Consider the following 19270-nt stretch of genomic DNA (forward strand, 5'->3'; position numbering starts at 1 on the left):
ATTTTTTACCAGTAATGTTCATTACTCTGGATCTCTCTTCCTCATCCCAAATAAGGACCATTCATATTTACTTTGCGATCCTAGCTAAACCAAACAAAACTTCCTCCCTGGAAAATTCCTCTTTCCTCTAAGTGGTTCCTCCCCCCCTCCCGCTCCCGCCCCTCCCCGCCAAGTAAAGTTTTGTAAGTCTGGATACTGTCCCCTAACTCTTCCTTGATGAAGCGTCCTCATAATTGAAGCAGATGGCAGCCCAGAGAGGGAGGACAAACTCAAGTACTGGAATAAGGAAGGGATACTTGGAGTAAAAACCATACCGCTAAGAAATCTTGACATTATTTCCCTTTCTTTGCTTAATTTCTTATAAAAATGAGTATCTACCCAAACACCCCTCGTTTCCATATGATCCTGAGGCACACAATCAAGAAATCAAAGGTACCCTAAAACCACTACAAAACATCCAGTTAAAAGCAGAAACAACAATAAATCTCTTGAGAAAATCGTACTGGGATGATGGAGGTGAAAACCCATATCCTATATATCAGAGATGTTATGTCTCCAACAATTTGAGATTAAGTTGGAAGTGAACACCTACTTAGAAGTGAACTATATCTTAGCTACATGAACCTTTGGTTTCAGTCCAAGAAAATCCTCTTTTAGACTCCCCCTGCACAGCTCCCATGGATAACACAGCAACCACTTAATAAGCAAGGAAGATAGTCCTAATTCACCTTTTAAAAGTTAAGGTAGCTTCTTCCTTCCACTTGCAAAATAATTAAATGTTTACATACAAACTATTACACTGCCTAGCTTTTGCTTGACGAGACAGTCTATATCTACTGCTCTAGATACATCCAGAAGGTCTCAGAGTGACTCTTCCTATGAACAGGAGCTGGGAGAGGGGTGACATCACTACTCCCTCCCCCCCCTCCTCCCCCCAGTAGGTAGTGGCAGAAAATACCTGAACTAGTCATGAAGGCCCCCACGTCGGATGATAACGTAATACAAATGAGAAGAAAGCCTTCAAAGTTAGGAATTTAATAAAGGGTCTAGGAGACTGAAAACATTGCAGGTTAGACAGGATAGAAGGGAGATTTGGAAGAGGAAAAAGGGATGGCAACACTAGTGAGTTCATTGGGAATCCCCTAAGCAGCCTATTCCCCAGCTAATCTGGGAAGTACAGAGCACTTCAGGGCTCTTGAAAACCCCCAATAAATGCCCACTGAACACAGGGTGTGGACACACCCAAACACAAGTGGAAACCCAGTGTATAGCTGGTTGGAAAATAAGTGGAAACCGTTTTTAAGGAAGGAGTAGTTTCTTTTCTGTAACTCCAGTTCTGTAGTAGGGGTATCTCTGTTATAGTCATAATCTAGTGAATAGTCCCACCCATGTGCGTGGACCCCGGAGCAATAAAAATAATCTCTTAAGTTGTCAAGCCATGCAGACCTGCATCCACACTTAAGAGAGAATTTCAAAGACAGATAATGCAGCCTATATCCACAGGCTACACTGTCCAGTACTTCAACTAGAAAATTCCACCAACATCCACCAACAGCACTGCCTGCCCAGCTTTTTCCACAGAGAAAAACGAGCCTCTACCAGCAAAAGCCTCTGGAATGATAGAGAGGGAGGAATGGACAGACAAGCCCCATAGGCTGCCATTATGTGGCTCAGAACAGGATACTGTGCCTTTAAGAAAACTTTCCAGAAATGTTCCAGTATCCCAGAATGCACAGCAGGTCCCTTTTACTTTCAGTTCTTTTTGAAGGCGTAGCACGCCAGACCTGTAGCATTCCTTATATTAACATTCATCTCTCCACCGGGGAGGAGGGCAGGCGCTTATGACTATAACAGAGATACCCGTACTACAGAACTGGAGTTACAGAAAAGAAACTACTCCTTCTGTAGTAGGGGATCTCTGTGTATAGTCATAATCTAGTGAATAGAATGGCAAGTCCATCCCCACACCAAAACGGCGGTGAAGAAGACTACAAAATAATACCACTACTGTGCGATCAAATTTCGCAGCGAAGCCTGCCCAACCTGAGCATCTGCTCTGGCATCCGCGTCCAGACAGTAATGCGCAGCAAAGGTATGGACCGACCTCCAAGTGGCCGCCTTGCAGATTTCTGCAATCGGAACATTACGCAGCAAAGCAGTCGTGGCAGCTTTGCCCCTGGTGGAATGAGCCTTAGGTTTACCCCCTAAGGTCTTATTAGCCTTTTGGTAACACAATTGTATACAGGACACAATCCACCGAGAGATGGACTGTTTGGAGATAGCAAGACCGGTCCTGACTGATCCATAATTGATAAACAACTGGTCTGACCTACGAATATCTTTGGTCTTATCAAGATAAAACTTCAACACCCTCCTAACGTCCAGGGAATGTAGAGACCTTTCCGCTGGAGAAGAGGGATTCTGAAAGAACGTAGGTAAAGTTATGGTCTGGTTGACATGAAAATCAGATATAACCTTAGGAAGAAACTTAGGGTGAGTACGCATAACAACCTTGGCAGCATGAAATACCGTAAGGTTCTTGGCAACACAACGCCTGAAGTTCACTCACCCTGCGGGCCGACGTAATGGCCACTAGGAACGTCGCCTTCCAAGACAGGTGCTGCAACGAAGCCTTGTGAATAGGTTCAAAAGGCTCCTTCATCAATCTGGACAGTACCACATTCAATTCCCATGAAGGCGAGGGAAGTCTGACAGGAGGGAACACTTTCTTCAAGCCTTCCAAAAAATCCTTGCTCACAGGGATCTGAAAGAAGGAAGTCTGTGAAGGGCATTTCCTGTAAGCAGTCAAAGCAGCGAGATGGACCTTAATGGAATGGCAATTAAGTCCAGACTGCGCCAAATCCAAAAGGTACGGAAGGATGACATCTTCCTTACATGTCGTCGGGTCAAACTGTTTGGACTTGCACCAGATGCAGAACCTCTTCCACTTGTAAGCATAGGACGTTCTAGTGGAAGGTCGCTTAGCCTCCTTCAGTATATCCATACAATCTGCTGGTAGATTCAAATGGCCATATTGCACTATCTCAGGAGCCATGCCGCCAAACTCAAAGACGAGAGGTTGGGGTGCACCAACTGCCCCCCGAACTTCGTGAGAAGGTCTGGCCTGCACGGCAGCCGTATGTGAGGAAGGAGAGACCGGTGAAGCAGGTCCGTGAACCACCACTGTCTGGGCCATTCCGGGGCAATCAGGATCATCCTCGCCCCGGACCGGGACAGCTTGATGAGCACCGCCGGAATCAGGAGAATGGGTGGAAAAGCGTACAGAAAGCTGTTCGACCAGTCGATCCATAGCGCATTCCCCAGCGTCCCCCGCTGGGGAATGCGCAGTCTCGGCATTTGCTGTTTTCGGCGGTGGCGAACAGATCTACGCCTGGAGTCCCCCACCTTGCGAAGACGTCCCTTAGTACTTCGTCGTTTATGACCCATTCGTGGTTTTCCTGAATCAGTCTGCTCAGTGCGTCCGCATGAACATTCTGCACACCTGGCAGATGCGTGGCCGTAATCGTCAGTCCTCGGGCCAGAAGCCAGTGCCAGATTGACTGCGCCTCCTGCGACAGCGTGCGTGATCTCGACCCCCCCCTGCTTGTTGAGGTAATACATCGTGGTTGTATTGTCCGTCTGCACAAGCAGCATGTTGGTCTGGAAGGACGGATGGAAGGCCTTCAATGCCAAGTAAACGGCTCTGAGTTCCAGGAAATTGATGTGGTACGTCGACTCCAACTGGGACCACTTTCCTTGTATCTGTAAGTCTCCGGAATGCGCCCCCCAGCCGTGGAGAGACGCATCCATCACGATACTCTGCGTGGGAATGTCCTTGTGGAAGGGAACCCCCCTGAGGAGATTGTCCGCCGAACACCACCACTTCAGCGACTGAAGAGCATGCACAGACAGCCGTATCTTGTCGTCCCAAGAACCTGTCCTCTGATTCCACTGATCCTCCAAGCACTCCTGCAGTGGTCTCATGTGCAGCCGTGCGTGAGGCGTGAGGAAGATACATGAGGCCATCGATCCCAGCAGTGAAGACACCTCCCTTACTGTCGTCGATGGAGAGGCCATAAGAGCCTGAGCCTTCCGAAGGAGTGATAACCGTCTCTCCTCCGACGGAGACACGCTTGCTGACAGCGTATTGATGGAGGCCCCCAAGTACTGTATGCACTGGACCGGAGTCGGGACAGACTTGGACATGTTGACGTGCAACCCCAGCTTTCTCAAGAGAATGCACGTCTTCTGGAAGTGCGCTTGTGCTTCTGAGAAGGAGGAGGCCTTGATCAACCAATCGTCCAGGTACGGGTAGACAAACACCTTGTTCCTCCGCAGGTGTGCAGCTACCACTGCCATGCACTTCGAGAAGGTCCTGGGCGCAGACTTTAGCCCGAATGGCAGTACTGTGTACTGATAATGATTGGCACCGACTTGGAATCGCAGGAACTTCCTGTGCTTCTGTGCAATGGGCACATGGAAGTACGCATCCTGCAGGTCTATGGCGCAGAGCCAGTCCCCTCGTTGCAGCTGAGGATAAATCTGGTGCAACGACAGCATGCAGAATTTCTCTCTGCGAATCCATTTGTTTGCTTGCTGCAAATCCAGAATGGGCCTAAACTCGTTCTTGTCCTTCTTGCGAACCAGGAAGAACCGAGAGTACAGCCCTCTTCCCCTTTGAGACAGAGGTACGTCTTCCACCGCCTTTTTCCTCAACAGGATGTCTGCCTCCGCCTGGAGCTCTCGTAGTTGATACCGTGAGCTTACCGGCGGAATCGCTGGAGGCGGGCTGATGAACCGAAGACTGTATCCATTGCAAACAATATTCAGCACCCACTTGTCTCCACTCTGTGGTAAATAAAATTCCTTTACCGGGACTTAATTTGATACAGAAACATAATAAAATAGCTCAGTAAAATAAGAGGCAGAATCCGTGGTATTAGAGGTTCGGAATGGGCTTTATTCCAATGATCGATTATAATCGGTTGCTCCAAGTTCCATCACCACGGGGGTTCAGGAAGTGAAGTACATACTTTATTGACAAGAAATGATTTTTATAGAACATACATTACAATGAAGCAAATGCAGTAGGCGTAACAATTGATAAGGAAAATGACGATTCATATGCGTAACCGAAAATGGGTGTAATAAGGAGTAAAAAGGAACATAATTGGTTATGATGTCACATATAGGTGGATCTATAAGATAATACTTGGCATAGATGCGCGCGCAGCAGCATGACGTGTAATTGACGTGCAACTAGGGGGTGAAGGGGACTTGACATTTAGCTCTACATGTGGAGACAAAAAGTCTGGGGGGTCAAGTCAACCTAATCCCAAATCATATCTAACATCCTATGTTTAAAGAACTATGTTATCCACAAAAGAAGGACTCTCGGACAGAATCTATTCTATACTGACTGTGCGTGCGTGTACAAGCGTCTAAGTGTCTACACTGAATGCGAGGGGGTAGGAATATTCCATGGTAACAGGGCTATGAATTACTTGCATGAGGACAGAGAAGCCGAGCCTTTGCTCAGTAGCTGGAAGAATGTTTACTTAATTTGCTAGACAGGAATGCATCGGCTAAGGAGTGAAGCAGATAATTCGAAGGTGAAATACAGTTCTTGGCAGAGAATAGGCTGATGTCAGGCTTCGTGAGCCGCGCAGAGAATGAGACAAAGTTCATGGTCACAGATGCAGGCTCAGACTCGAGTTTTCAGAGGCAGAAGGCAAGAGGAGTTTGATGACAGAATCAGGGCCTACTTGCCTGGACTGTAAAATGGCATAAGTGAACCATACAAAGCCGGTGGCCTTTCATATTTAGGAATGGAATATCCGGCCTATTCATGGCGGATCTGACAGAGGACATGTTGACGGTGGACGCACATGTATTTGCGTCTTCATAACTGGAACTGGAGGGAACATACATGTACTTGTGACATGCACATAGAACCGTTGGGGTCCAAGATAGGGGACATAACTGACCAGAAAAATCCATATTTCCACAAAAATTGAACGCTTCCCCCCACTGGAGTGGGTAACGGTTGAAGGGGAAGTAACCGCTCAGGGCCGAGACCCAGCCGGGCCCTTGGTCGCTGTTGCGGACTGCTGGCCTCCTCTACCCTTCTGGCGCTTCTGGAAGGGTTTCCGGAACTGCTGTTGCTGTTGTTGCTGCTGTCCCGGGGCCTGCCCACGCCCTCTGCCTGCCGCCCCGAACCATCTCTGGAACGGGCGCTTTTTCTTCTCAGGCCTCTCTAACCCGTCAGGGTCTCCGCCTCCGTCTTCATGCGGACCATTTCGTCGTCCGCATGCTGGCCGAACAGGGTTTCCCCCGAGAAGGGTAGGTTGGCCACTCATTGTTGTGCCTCCGGTTTGAGTGAGGTAAGGCGGAGCCAAGCGTGACGCCGTTGGTGGATGCCGTGACAATATCCATGTGCCGCCAACAGAGACACATCTGCCGCCGCGCTGATGATCTGATTCGACACCAGCATCCCCTCACGCAAAGTCTCTAGAAAGTCCTCCTTCTTGTCGCGAGGCAGCAGCTCCGCGTACTGCTGGAGAGACTCCCATAGGGCCCGGTCGTAGCGCCCCAACAGAGCCCCGGCACTCGCCGCCTTCATGGTGGTAGAGGCCGTCCCACAGACCTTTCTGCCCGCCGAGTCCAGCCAACGGCTATCCTTATCAGACGGCACTGTCAAGGAAGGAGTGGTGGCATGCTGCTTCCTAGCCGCCGTCACAATGACCGAGTCCGGTTTCGGGTCCATCCTCAGAAAGGTCGGGTCCGAGTCCGGCGCCCGATACTTCTTCAGGAGCCTTGAGGGGGCTGGTTTCGTCCCCGCCGGAGTGAGGAACAACTCCCTAGCGGGCTCCACCAATCCTGGCACTAGTGGTAGCAGGGGGCGAGACAGGTGCTTCTTGTGCAGCGTCTCGAAGATCACGGACGTCGTAGGTGTTGGAACCGTCACCGTGATCCCTAGCTTGGCCGCACCCCTCAGTAGTACCTCCTGGAAGGAGACTACATCGTCGACTGGCGATACAGCCGTCACTGGTGAGTCAGACAGCGTCGGAGAGTAGTCCCTGATAGACGATCGGGTGCGGGATCTGGCTCTGCGCCTCCTGCGGCGTCGCCCAGATGTCGACGACGACAGTCCACGGCTCCGTGACCTTCCTCTCCGTCCCTCCTTGTCCCCTACTTGCCCGTCAAGAGATATCAATCTTCATTAATCCATTGATCTGTTCATATAGCATCATTTGTTCTTCCTTCTTCTTCCGGGATCTTGAATGAAAATCTTGATGTGGAATGCACGATGTGGCACACAGACCACAAATCGCTGGTCCACATTGCAGACATAGACAGCAACTGAATAGTATGAGAAGGCCAATACCTAGGAAGGATAAAACTCTCCATCCCCAGGCTGATATCACACTCCAAAACCAACTGGACCAAGTCCAAGTGCCTGGGTTCTGGTGTATCTGGTTTACAATCTTATGAAGGCGAGTGATGGCTTTATATACAGATGGCGAATTTTCTGGTATGAATACGCAGCAGCTTGATCCGATGACCCTACAAGCTCCGCCCCTATCAGCTAGGATGACGTCAAGGACAAGACGATTTTGAAGCACAACAATCCGCATAGCAGACTGCTCTTCTGTTAAATTGCCTAAGGCGGAAATAGTCTCATTCACTACTGCTTCAAGGGTTCTAGTTAATCTACGTATCAGCTTACTATTAGTAACAGTACCTATATAGGGAAAGATGCCTTTATTAAAATCTACATACTTGTCCCATGCCGTCTCAGTATAATCGACAATGGGGAGATCTCTCCGCTCTCTGTTGTGTACTAAATGAATATTTCTGTAATAATCAGGAGGAGCTAGGAAAACAGGTGGCAAAAGGAATGCAATGTAGCAGGTACCATCCCAATCTAGAGGTAGACGCATATATGCAGTCTGACCACATATAAAGTAGGAGTGACGATAAGCTCTAAATGAAGATTTGCCTTGATCACTGAATTCTACTATAGTAGTGCATTTACTATGGCCCATATGTATGGAACCAACCTTTCTTACACACAATTCACCCTTCGCTGGGAATACTGACATGGTGGGTAAAACTAGTTCAACTTCGGATTTGACATTCAGAATCATGAGATTAGGTGTAAAATTACCTAATCCATATACTTCATTTTCTAGATCAGTTCCTGTTCTTTTGGGGCGACCCTCCTTGTCAGGGTAGCAGACCTTGAGTAAAACTAGGTTCAGGTTTCCCCATACCCAATGATCTTGGTAAACTGCTGTGTCTGAGTCTATGGAATTGATTAAACTAAACCATGCTCCACAGGAGCCATTATGTGTAAACGGATGTGGAAAGAAAGGCAGGACTCCTTCATAATTCTGATAGGGAGGGAGCCGGCCACACACCCAACAATTAGTAGCATTACTAGTCTGATGGGAATGATGTAACATACTAATGAAAGTGTTATTGCGCAGCGCAAGTCTATAAGACAATTCATGCGGAGGTAAGTCACTAAAAGAATGTTCAGTAGTAACATTGTAAACGTTTCTGGCAATAGGGTAATATATGTGCAACAATATACTTGCAGTAATTATTAAAAGACTCAAGAAAAACAAGATTAATAATGTCACTATGCAGTGGCTACGCAGTGATTTACAATACGCCTGTCGTTTCAACATTTTCCGGGTGTTTTCTCTACTCAGGTCCAAGGGATACATGTCAGAGACAATTCAACCGCTTCACCTTGGAGAGGACTTAAACAATCAAATTGCTCGACTGGTTGGGCCTAAGCTTTAGTTTATAGTGTTCAGAGTTACTCTGTTCAACAAAAGGAAGTTTTGAGTCAATGGGTGAAGACACACGAGGTGGGGTATTCACATCGGCTGGTAGTCCATGAAATTTCTTGATATGACTTGAATGAATCCAGCCTTTTCTGCCTTCAATCTTCACGGCTGTTCTTGTGGTCAGCAGGACCAACTTGGGTGACTTCCACCTGGGCTCCAGCTGAGTCTTTCGGTCGAAATTCCTCACAAGGATGAGGTCCCCCGGAACTACGTCATGGGGTTTCACCTCAGTGTTGTCGGGAAAAGCTGCAGCTACCTGTGAACGACAAGATTGTAGTGCAGACATCAAGGAAGCCAAGTAATCTGTCAGCATATTACAGTCAATATCAGTTATTTTGCGTGGTATAGGCGTCCCCCACATATTTGGTGGTCTACCGAAGATCACCTCATACGGGGATAGCCCTGTTCGAGAGTGTGCTACCATTCTCATGTAAAAGAGTGCAACTGGTAACGCTACTACCCAGTCGACACCTTTCTCTCTGCATATTTTGGACAATCTGATTTTCAGTATCTGATTATGTCTTTCTACGAGACCTGCTGCCTCGGGGTGTCGGACACAGTGGAATTTCCACTGATATCCTAACAGAAGTGAAACATGTTTCATTAATTCGGATGAGAACGGCTGGCCGTTATCTGAGTGAACAACACGTGGTAAACCGTATCGTGGGAAGAATTCTCGAACCAACTGTTTGGCAGTAGTCGGGGCAGTGTAATCTGAAACCGGGTATGCCTCTGTCCAACGGGACAGAGCGCAGACAACTACGAGAACATATTTGAATCCTCGACATCGTTCCATCTGGATATAGTCCATCTGGAGTACTTCAAAAGGGTGATTAGGAGGATGAAATCCACCCTGTTCTACGGGAACGCTTTTTCCTGGGTTGAACTGACAACAGATCATACAGGTACGGACCTTTTGTTTGGCTGCTGCTCGTAAATGTTTATTGAACCAAATGTGTTGAATGCTGTCTAGCATAGCTTTTTCTCCGAGATGTGCTGGACTATGTATAGTGTTAACTATAACTTGGACCATCGAATCAGGAAGGAACCATACAGACTTTTCCTTCATCATCCATCCTTGGTCCGTTTGGATCCCTCCTAATTCAGTCCATTTCTTTATTTCGTCTGGTGTAGCATGTGTCTGTATGTCAATTACGTCAAGAGTAGGATCTTTAACTGTCATACAATGTGTCGGCATCGGGACTATTGTCTTTGTCATGTCGGGGGTTTGAGTTTGAGCAGTCTGTTTAGCTGTTCTGTCGGCTAGATCATTGCCTTGGGAAATGATATCAGTAACCTTCGTATGAGCCTTACATTTCATAATTGATATTGCAGTGGGTAGATGTATTGCATCTAATAAGGCATGAATGAGGGGTCCGTGCTGAATGTGGGCACCGTGGGAAGTTAAATAACCTCTCTCTCGCCACAGCACGCCGAAGTCATGTACAACTCCGAATGCATAACGTGAGTCAGTGTATATGTTGACCTTTTTATTCGTGGCTTGAATACAGGCTTGTGTCAGAGCGATGAGCTCTGCGGCTTGAGCTGACAAAGTATTTATACGATTAGTTTCAATGACTTCAGTATCTGTTGTGACTGCGTAAGCGGCCACTAACTCTCCTGTACTTGTTCTCATACATGAACCATCTACATACAACGTCAGGTCTGGGTCTGACAATGGGACATCGGTTAAGTCTTGTCTGGGTTTTGTCGTTATAGTAATAACTTCAATACAGTCATGAGCTAGTGGGTCTGTTCCGGTTACTGGCAACAGTGTGGCAGGATTCAATGTGTTACAGCGTCTGATTTCTATATGTGGCTGAAACAATGTAAGTTCGTACCCTGTAAGTCGCGCTATAGTCAAGTGTTGTGTTTGCGTTCTATTTACAAGAACCTCTACTGCGTGTGGTACTTGAACTGTCAATGGATGTCCTAACACTATGGCGTCGCTCTGTCTTATTGCTAAAGCTGTCGCTGCTACTGATTTTAGGCATGCAGGCAAAGCCTGGGCTACGGGATCTAATGTACTAGAAAAATAAGCACATGGTTTGTGTGCTCCTGCTTGTTCCTGTGTGAGTACTGACAAGGCAGTACCTTCGCGTTCTGTAACAAAAAGTGTAAACTGTTTTCTGTAACATGGTGTTGCTAAAACAGGTGCTTGACATAAAGCTTTCTTTAGGCTTTCAAAAGCTTGTGTATGTTCCTGAATCCAAGGGAGAACAGTCGATGTGGCTGCCTCCTGTGTTGTTAACTGAATGAGTGGTTTTGCTAGAAATGCGTACTGAGGGATCCACTGCCTGCAATATGACGTGAGGCCTATGAAAGCCCGCACCTCCTTTTGTGTCTTGGGTATTGGCATGTTAGCTATTAACTGAATGCGGTCGGATGTAAGCTGCCTTCCCTCCTTGGACAGCGAGTGTCCAAGATAAACAACTCGCTGGACACAGAATTGCAGCTTAGAAGGGGACACCTTGTGCCCCTTTTCGGCTAGAAATTGTAAAACTGTCAGTGATGCTTTTTCACATTCCGGTTCGCTTCTCGCGGTGATCAGCAGATCATCGACATATTGAAGCAGAGCAGTGTTAACTGGCATGTGGATACTGTCTAGTTCTCGTTTCAGTGCCTGGCTATAGATGCTGGGGCTTTCTGTAAATCCTTGAGGTGCGCGTGAGAATTTAAAGCTACGTCCATTTAAACTAAATCCGAACAAATATTGGCTTTCCGGATCTATTGGGACGCTAAAAAAGGCATTCTTGAGATCAATTACAGTAAAGAATGTTGCTTCGGAATCAATAGCTGTCAGTAATGACGAGATATCTGGGACCACAGGAAATTGTGGCACAATGCATTTGTTTAACTCGCGCAGATCAATAACCAATCGATATACTGGCGGGGCCGTTGGATCTGTTCGTTTAAGAATCGGAATTATCGGTGAATTACATACATTGGAGTCTGTTTCCACAACTACTCCTTGGGCAATGAGCTCGTCAATGATTTGTAGTAAAGCCACTACAGCATCTGGTGGTAACTTGTATTGTCGCATTCGTGGTAGCACCACTCCTGCCTTTAATGTGACTCGATATGGTGTAATATTCATGCAACCAACATCAGTAGGGCCTTGTGCCCATAGATGTGTAGGTAAAGTCTGCAGTCGGGGATCCATGTCTCTAGACACATAGTGCCCTTTAAAATCACGTAAAAACAACCTTACTCCTTCCGGAGAACAACATATTATGGCTCCTAGAGCTTTCAGTGTTTTTATTCCTAACAAGTTTTCTGGGCATGATTTAGTAAGCAATAAATCTGTAGTTCGGGTCAAAGGTCCTATCGTAAGTGGAAGAGGCTGTGATACTTCATTAATAATAGGTTTTCCTGAAAAACCAAGGGAAATATTCTGAGAGCCTGAGAGGGGTACCCCTGGAACTTCACTACGTTTTATAGTTGTTCGACTTGCCCCTGTATCAAGTAAAAATTTTCTATCTTGGCCTAATAATTCACTATGTACATAAGGTCCTTCTTGATCTACTGGGATTTCAATAAGGGGTAAGTCAACTTCCCTCTCTAGGCTTTTTCATGCGTAACGCTGATACTCAGGATATTCATACTGTGCGGTCTGATACATTTGTCGTGTTGTTGTCTGTGTGGCAGCAACAGGCAACGGTGGTGCAGCTGGCACAAACTGTATTGGCTGTTGTGCGGCTGGCATGGCCTGTGCATGCTGCGGAGCTCCTTGTTCATTCTGATCTTGTCTGAGTGGCCGTGGTCTTTCTTGTGTTTTACCTATGGCGATATTATGTTTTAAAACTGGACAATCGTGTACATAATGACCTGGCTTTTTACAATAATTGCATGTCCCTTTTACAGGTCCTGCTGGATCGGAATGTGTCATACCCTTTTTATGTCCTTCAGCTGGAACTGTCTGGGAAACTAGCATTTTCATTTTCGTGTCTTTCATTCGTCTGTGTTCATGTTCTTGTTCCTCTCTAATTCTATTGTGATGGTACTGTAACATTTGTAACATTTGTGATGGAGTGTTACCTTGCCAGGTACTCTCGAATTTTAATACTCTATTCTTTACTTGGGGCAGGGCATTTTCTACTAATTTTGTTACAAACAGATGCGGGTATGATTCGCTACTTGCTTTTAGGCCACTATTTATACCAAAACATTTTTCAAATCGGGCATAGTAATCACTAGTGTCTTCATCTTGCTTCTGTTTACAGGCTGAAATTGTACCCCAATCTTCCTTTTTCGTAGTTAATAAACGTGGCAGTACCTGTACTAATAAACCTGGTAGTGCTTTAGTTTTATCCCCAAGTCCTGCTCCTGCAGTTCGGGCCTTTTCTTCCGCTTCTAATACTGACCATTCTATCTTTTGGTCTCCTACCTCCCACTCTTTTTCCTTGAGTTTCTCATAAATACCAGCAGGCATCAATACCTTTAATATTGTCATAATGTCGGGATAGGTATACTCTCCCATGAGTAACATGTCTTTAATTTCTCGGTGAAAACCCGCTGGATCTTTGTCATGACTGGGTACCACTTTCTTCATTTGTAACAATTCTATTTTCGATATGGGCGTATATACAAATACGCGCTTAAACTCGTTGTCCTCGCCTTTTATTGGGTGCACTTCTCGTCAGGGATTCTGTCTATCCATGTAATACGTGGTTCTTTCCTTGACGGGTAATGAGACACGTTCTGAACATACAAAAAGAATATACTGCTTTCTTGATTCTAGAATTTCTTTAATTAATTTAGTACCTGAACCTCTCCACTTATTCGTAAGCAATTCAGTCAATATGTCAGGTAAGGGACCAGGGTCCGAATGCTGACTCCGATATAGTATAATGAGTTGTTGAATCATATAAATCCCAGCTAACCTCTGTTCATCTGGGGTGAGATTCAAAAATGTGCGTGCTACTGTATCATCACTATATTTTCCGGGACTGTCCACCCAATGGACAGCTGCCCTGGCTAAATCTTGTTCATCCATAGAATCGAGAAAATGATAACCCCTTCGTTCTCGGAGTAGTTTGTCGGCGGTTTGGAACGAATGCTCGTTAGACCTTATATTAATTATAGGTATTTGGAAATTCCTGTTATTATCTGGACATATCGGACGTATCGAGTCAGTAAGACATCTATTACTATTACAAGATCTTCCTCTACCTACATAGGCTATGGTGTCCGACTGTCTCGCGGGCAGTCCTGACCCTTCTTCCTCGCTTTGTTCGAACTCGTCTACCTCTAATCTTTCTTCGTGTAGGCGTTCTATTTCTTTACGGATCTTTCGGCACATGGCTATTATACAATTTTTCTTATCATGTCTACCTTCTGATATATTCTGGCTCCATCTGGTAAGAATTTGCATTGCTTCCGGGTCTACCCCCGGTCGGTCTTGATTTCTGATCACACAATTTATGAGGAAACGTAACAGTTCCCCCTGTATCTCCACTTTCTGGTATTCCATAGCTCTGTTAATACATTCTGGATCTCGCCCTGTTTGGACAAAATGATATATTTTATCTAGATGCGCAGTCATTCCTGGTAACTTCCCTAAATACACTGCGGCTCGTCTGATACGCAATGATGCCAGGGTCATTTCGTCCTCTTTACCGGGCACAGGGTCATATCTACAATCTACAAGAAGTTCCTTAAGCGTACGGGCATTTATGAGTTTGGGTGTACGTGAATGTGCTGACTCTTGAAAAGTAAGTTTATTTATTCTGGGTGGCGTAGAAAAAATATTGGTAGCACCTCCCGTAGCCCCATCTGGGGTGTCGGGTGTGAAAGGATTCGTTGAACGTGACACAGCAACTATAGGTGTGGACACAGCTACAGAAGTAGCTGTAGGAGCAGATGCAGAAACAGATGTGCTTGCCGGAACTTGTGACTCGATCTGTTGCTGTAGGGATACGGGTGCTGGATCTTGGCGTTGGACCTCCCTGGTATGCGGTCTATGTGGGGCGGAATTAGCATACTCGGGAGCTGCGTCATCTATATATGAGGAAAGAAAAACATCTTCTGCGGTTCTAGGATGCCCCTTAGGATGTACCTTTATTGGAAATAATGGGGGTGGCAAGTCTTTCGGTATCTCTGGAGTAGCCTTAGGTAATCCTTCGGCTAGAAGGGGATACATACCATTCATAAGGGCATTTCTTTGTCTATCTACTTGTTCTGATTTCACTCGGATACCTTCCTCAATTAATAGATTTTCTCGAACTTTATTTGAACTCTCTTTATTCCTTTCTTCCTGTCGGAGTGCTTTTTCTGTGCGTCTATGAGATTCTTTACGCCATAACTCAACGGCGTCTTTCTGTGACTGTCTGACTTTCCTTTTCCATAACTCTTCCTCGACTTTCATGATGCACTCTGCATCCCAGGTCCCCGCTGCGGGCCACCTCTGACTTTCTGGTAATTCCTTGGTGTAGTCTACCCATAAATCAAGGAATAATATAGCGTCTAAGCCATGTTTGTGATACATGAAGTGCCCTGGAGTGTCCCTAGGAGGAATAGGGACGGCTTCTTCGAGTACCCCTTTTCTAGTAGTGATCTGTCTTAATTTCGAAAAGAGCGGCATATTTGACAACTGATCCGATACTTAATCTTGAACACACTTAATACAAAAGCACAATAATGAACAACCATTCATACCACAATATGCAGGACGTTTAACACATTAAACATTAAACATTAAACATTTTTTTAACCTTTAAAATAACCAACAATGATGATCGTCTGCATAACTAATCACCAAGCTTAATTCTTGACAATAACTAGATACTTCGGAATACTTGATATACTGCTAAACAGTACATATACACTGCTAAAACAGTGCAGACCGGATTTGTGTACCCAAACCCGTCTTGACCGGCACAAACTATGTGCACGTCAGAAATGCCTCCCCAGTAATGGTACTCACCGGGTAGCTTCGGAAACGGAAGGCCTCGGCAACTGAACTTGGACCGGACTGGACTCGACTCGACTCGTCGGAAACTGGACTCGGCTTCGAACTGGTGGGCCTCTGTATACCTCGGATCTTGCTCTCTCAGCTAGGCTCTGGTCGGGATACTTCGCACTTCTCACCGCCTCGTCTGGGTGTTGATCGCAGCCTCAGTCGCCCCCGCTTGACCGGAGGGAGATACAGGAAATCCTGCTGGTACGCGTTATTGTCCGTCCAGCTGTGGCAGGAGACCGGGCCTGCAACTCACCGCCGGCGCGTGAGATGAGAAAGTGTCCCTATTCGGGCGCCATTCATGTGGTAAATAAAATTCCTTTACCGGGACTTAATTTGATACAGAAACATAATAAAATAGCTCAGTAAAATAAGAGGCAGAATCCGTGGTATTAGAGGTTCGGAATGGGCTTTATTCCAATGATCGATTATAATCGGTTGCTCCAAGTTCCATCACCACGGGGGTTCAGGAAGTGAAGTACATACTTTATTGACAAGAAATGATTTTTATAGAACATACATTACAATGAAGCAAATGCAGTAGGCGTAACAATTGATAAGGAAAATGACGATTCATATGCGTAACCGAAAATGGGTGTAATAAGGAGTAAAAAGGAACATAATTGGTTATGATGTCACATATAGGTGGATCTATAAGATAATACTTGGCATAGATGCGCGCGCAGCAGCATGACGTGTAATTGACGTGCAACTAGGGGGTGAAGGGGACTTGACATTTAGCTCTACATGTGGAGACAAAAAGTCTGGGGGGTCAAGTCAACCTAATCCCAAATCATATCTAACATCCTATGTTTAAAGAACTATGTTATCCACAAAAGAAGGACTCTCGGACAGAATCTATTCTATACTGACTGTGCGTGCGTGTACAAGCGTCTAAGTGTCTACACTGAATGCGAGGGGGTAGGAATATTCCATGGTAACAGGGCTATGAATTACTTGCATGAGGACAGAGAAGCCGAGCCTTTGCTCAGTAGCTGGAAGAATGTTTACTTAATTTGCTAGACAGGAATGCATCGGCTAAGGAGTGAAGCAGATAATTCGAAGGTGAAATACAGTTCTTGGCAGAGAATAGGCTGATGTCAGGCTTCGTGAGCCGCGCAGAGAATGAGACAAAGTTCATGGTCACAGATGCAGGCTCAGACTCGAGTTTTCAGAGGCAGAAGGCAAGAGGAGTTTGATGACAGAATCAGGGCCTACTTGCCTGGACTGTAAAATGGCATAAGTGAACCATACAAAGCCGGTGGCCTTTCATATTTAGGAATGGAATATCCGGCCTATTCATGGCGGATCTGACAGAGGACATGTTGACGGTGGACGCACATGTATTTGCGTCTTCATAACTGGAACTGGAGGGAACATACATGTACTTGTGACATGCACATAGAACCGTTGGGGTCCAAGATAGGGGACATAACTGACCAGAAAAATCCATATTTCCACAAAAATTGAACGCTTCCCCCCACTGGAGTGGGTAACGGTTGAAGGGGAAGTAACCGCTCAGGGCCGAGACCCAGCCGGGCCCTTGGTCGCTGTTGCGGACTGCTGGCCTCCTCTACCCTTCTGGCGCTTCTGGAAGGGTTTCCGGAACTGCTGTTGCTGTTGTTGCTGCTGTCCCGGGGCCTGCCCACGCCCTCTGCCTGCCGCCCCGAACCATCTCTGGAACGGGCGCTTTTTCTTCTCAGGCCTCTCTAACCCGTCAGGGTCTCCGCCTCCGTCTTCATGCGGACCATTTCGTCGTCCGCATGCTGGCCGAACAGGGTTTCCCCCGAGAAGGGTAGGTTGGCCACTCATTGTTGTGCCTCCGGTTTGAGTGAGGTAAGGCGGAGCCAAGCGTGACGCCGTTGGTGGATGCCGTGACAATATCCATGTGCCGCCAACAGAGACACATCTGCCGCCGCGCTGATGATCTGATTCGACACCAGCATCCCCTCACGCAAAGTCTCTAGAAAGTCCTCCTTCTTGTCGCGAGGCAGCAGCTCCGCGTACTGCTGGAGAGACTCCCATAGGGCCCGGTCGTAGCGCCCCAACAGAGCCCCGGCACTCGCCGCCTTCATGGTGGTAGAGGCCGTCCCACAGACCTTTCTGCCCGCCGAGTCCAGCCAACGGCTATCCTTATCAGACGGCACTGTCAAGGAAGGAGTGGTGGCATGCTGCTTCCTAGCCGCCGTCACAATGACCGAGTCCGGTTTCGGGTCCATCCTCAGAAAGGTCGGGTCCGAGTCCGGCGCCCGATACTTCTTCAGGAGCCTTGAGGGGGCTGGTTTCGTCCCCGCCGGAGTGAGGAACAACTCCCTAGCGGGCTCCACCAATCCTGGCACTAGTGGTAGCAGGGGGCGAGACAGGTGCTTCTTGTGCAGCGTCTCGAAGATCACGGACGTCGTAGGTGTTGGAACCGTCACCGTGATCCCTAGCTTGGCCGCACCCCTCAGTAGTACCTCCTGGAAGGAGACTACATCGTCGACTGGCGATACAGCCGTCACTGGTGAGTCAGACAGCGTCGGAGAGTAGTCCCTGATAGACGATCGGGTGCGGGATCTGGCTCTGCGCCTCCTGCGGCGTCGCCCAGATGTCGACGACGACAGTCCACGGCTCCGTGACCTTCCTCTCCGTCCGGAGCGGGAGCGCGATCTGTCTGTCTGTCTTCGGCCTCCCAGCCGGCTTCACAGGCGCAGGCGACGGTGCCGTAACCTGGTGCTGCGGCCTCGGAGTCCTCTTCGGAGGCGTCGGATACCTCGACAACGACACCGACCGTGGCGGGGCCGCAGGAGGGCCCGACGGTGTGTGAGGCGGAATGGGGGGGGAGGAGGAGGAGGAGGAGATGGAGGAGATGGAGGAGGAGGAGGAGGCACCACTAAGTACATCGAGCCCGGTGACCCCGTCCTCTTCCCTTGCGACCCCGAGTGACTCTCGGTGTCGACGAACGCCTCGACGACTAACGCCTCCTCTTTGTCGATGGCGAACGTCGATCCCGCCTCGACGGCGAGCGCCTACGCCGGGGCTGGTCTCGACCCCGATGACTCGACGGAGACGTCGTCGACGAAGATGCTGATGTCGACGGCGAGCGTCGACGCCGTTTCTCCCCAGAGCCCTGGGGAGACGGCAAACAGACTGCAGCCATCCCCCTCGACGGAGAATGGGGACGTTTGCTGGGCTTCCTGCCCCTGGGGAGCCCCCAGGGGCCTCAGCATGTCCTGACCCACCTTGTGCCTTCAGCCTTCTGTCCTCCAGGCCTTGGAGCCTGATCTTCATCCTTTCTCTCAAGGTCCTGGCTGAGAAAAATTGACAAATGTCACACTCCTGTGGGACATGGGGCTGGGGAAGGCAGACGATGCACACCCTGTGTGGGTCCGACTTGGCCTTCTTCCTCTCGCACTCTGGGCACTTGTCAAACAGGCCAGGCATGTTGAACAACACAGAGCACACACAAGAA

General features: G+C 47.7%; 1 protein-coding gene and 1 long non-coding RNA gene across 7 annotated transcripts in view; both read left to right on the plus strand.

Annotated features, from left to right (window-relative positions):
* The window catches only part of MAN2A2 (mannosidase alpha class 2A member 2), a 658091-nt gene that overhangs the window by 196942 nt on the left and 441879 nt on the right, over window positions 1–19270 (plus strand). The gene's annotated exons all lie outside the window — the stretch shown is intronic.
* Window positions 1–19270, plus strand: part of LOC146860481 (uncharacterized) — a 29872-nt gene that overhangs the window by 240 nt on the left and 10362 nt on the right. The gene's annotated exons all lie outside the window — the stretch shown is intronic.

The sequence above is a fragment of the Triturus cristatus genome, chromosome 3_1, assembly GCF_964204655.1.
Source record: "Triturus cristatus chromosome 3_1, aTriCri1.1, whole genome shotgun sequence".
Lineage (NCBI taxonomy): Eukaryota > Metazoa > Chordata > Amphibia > Caudata > Salamandridae > Triturus > Triturus cristatus.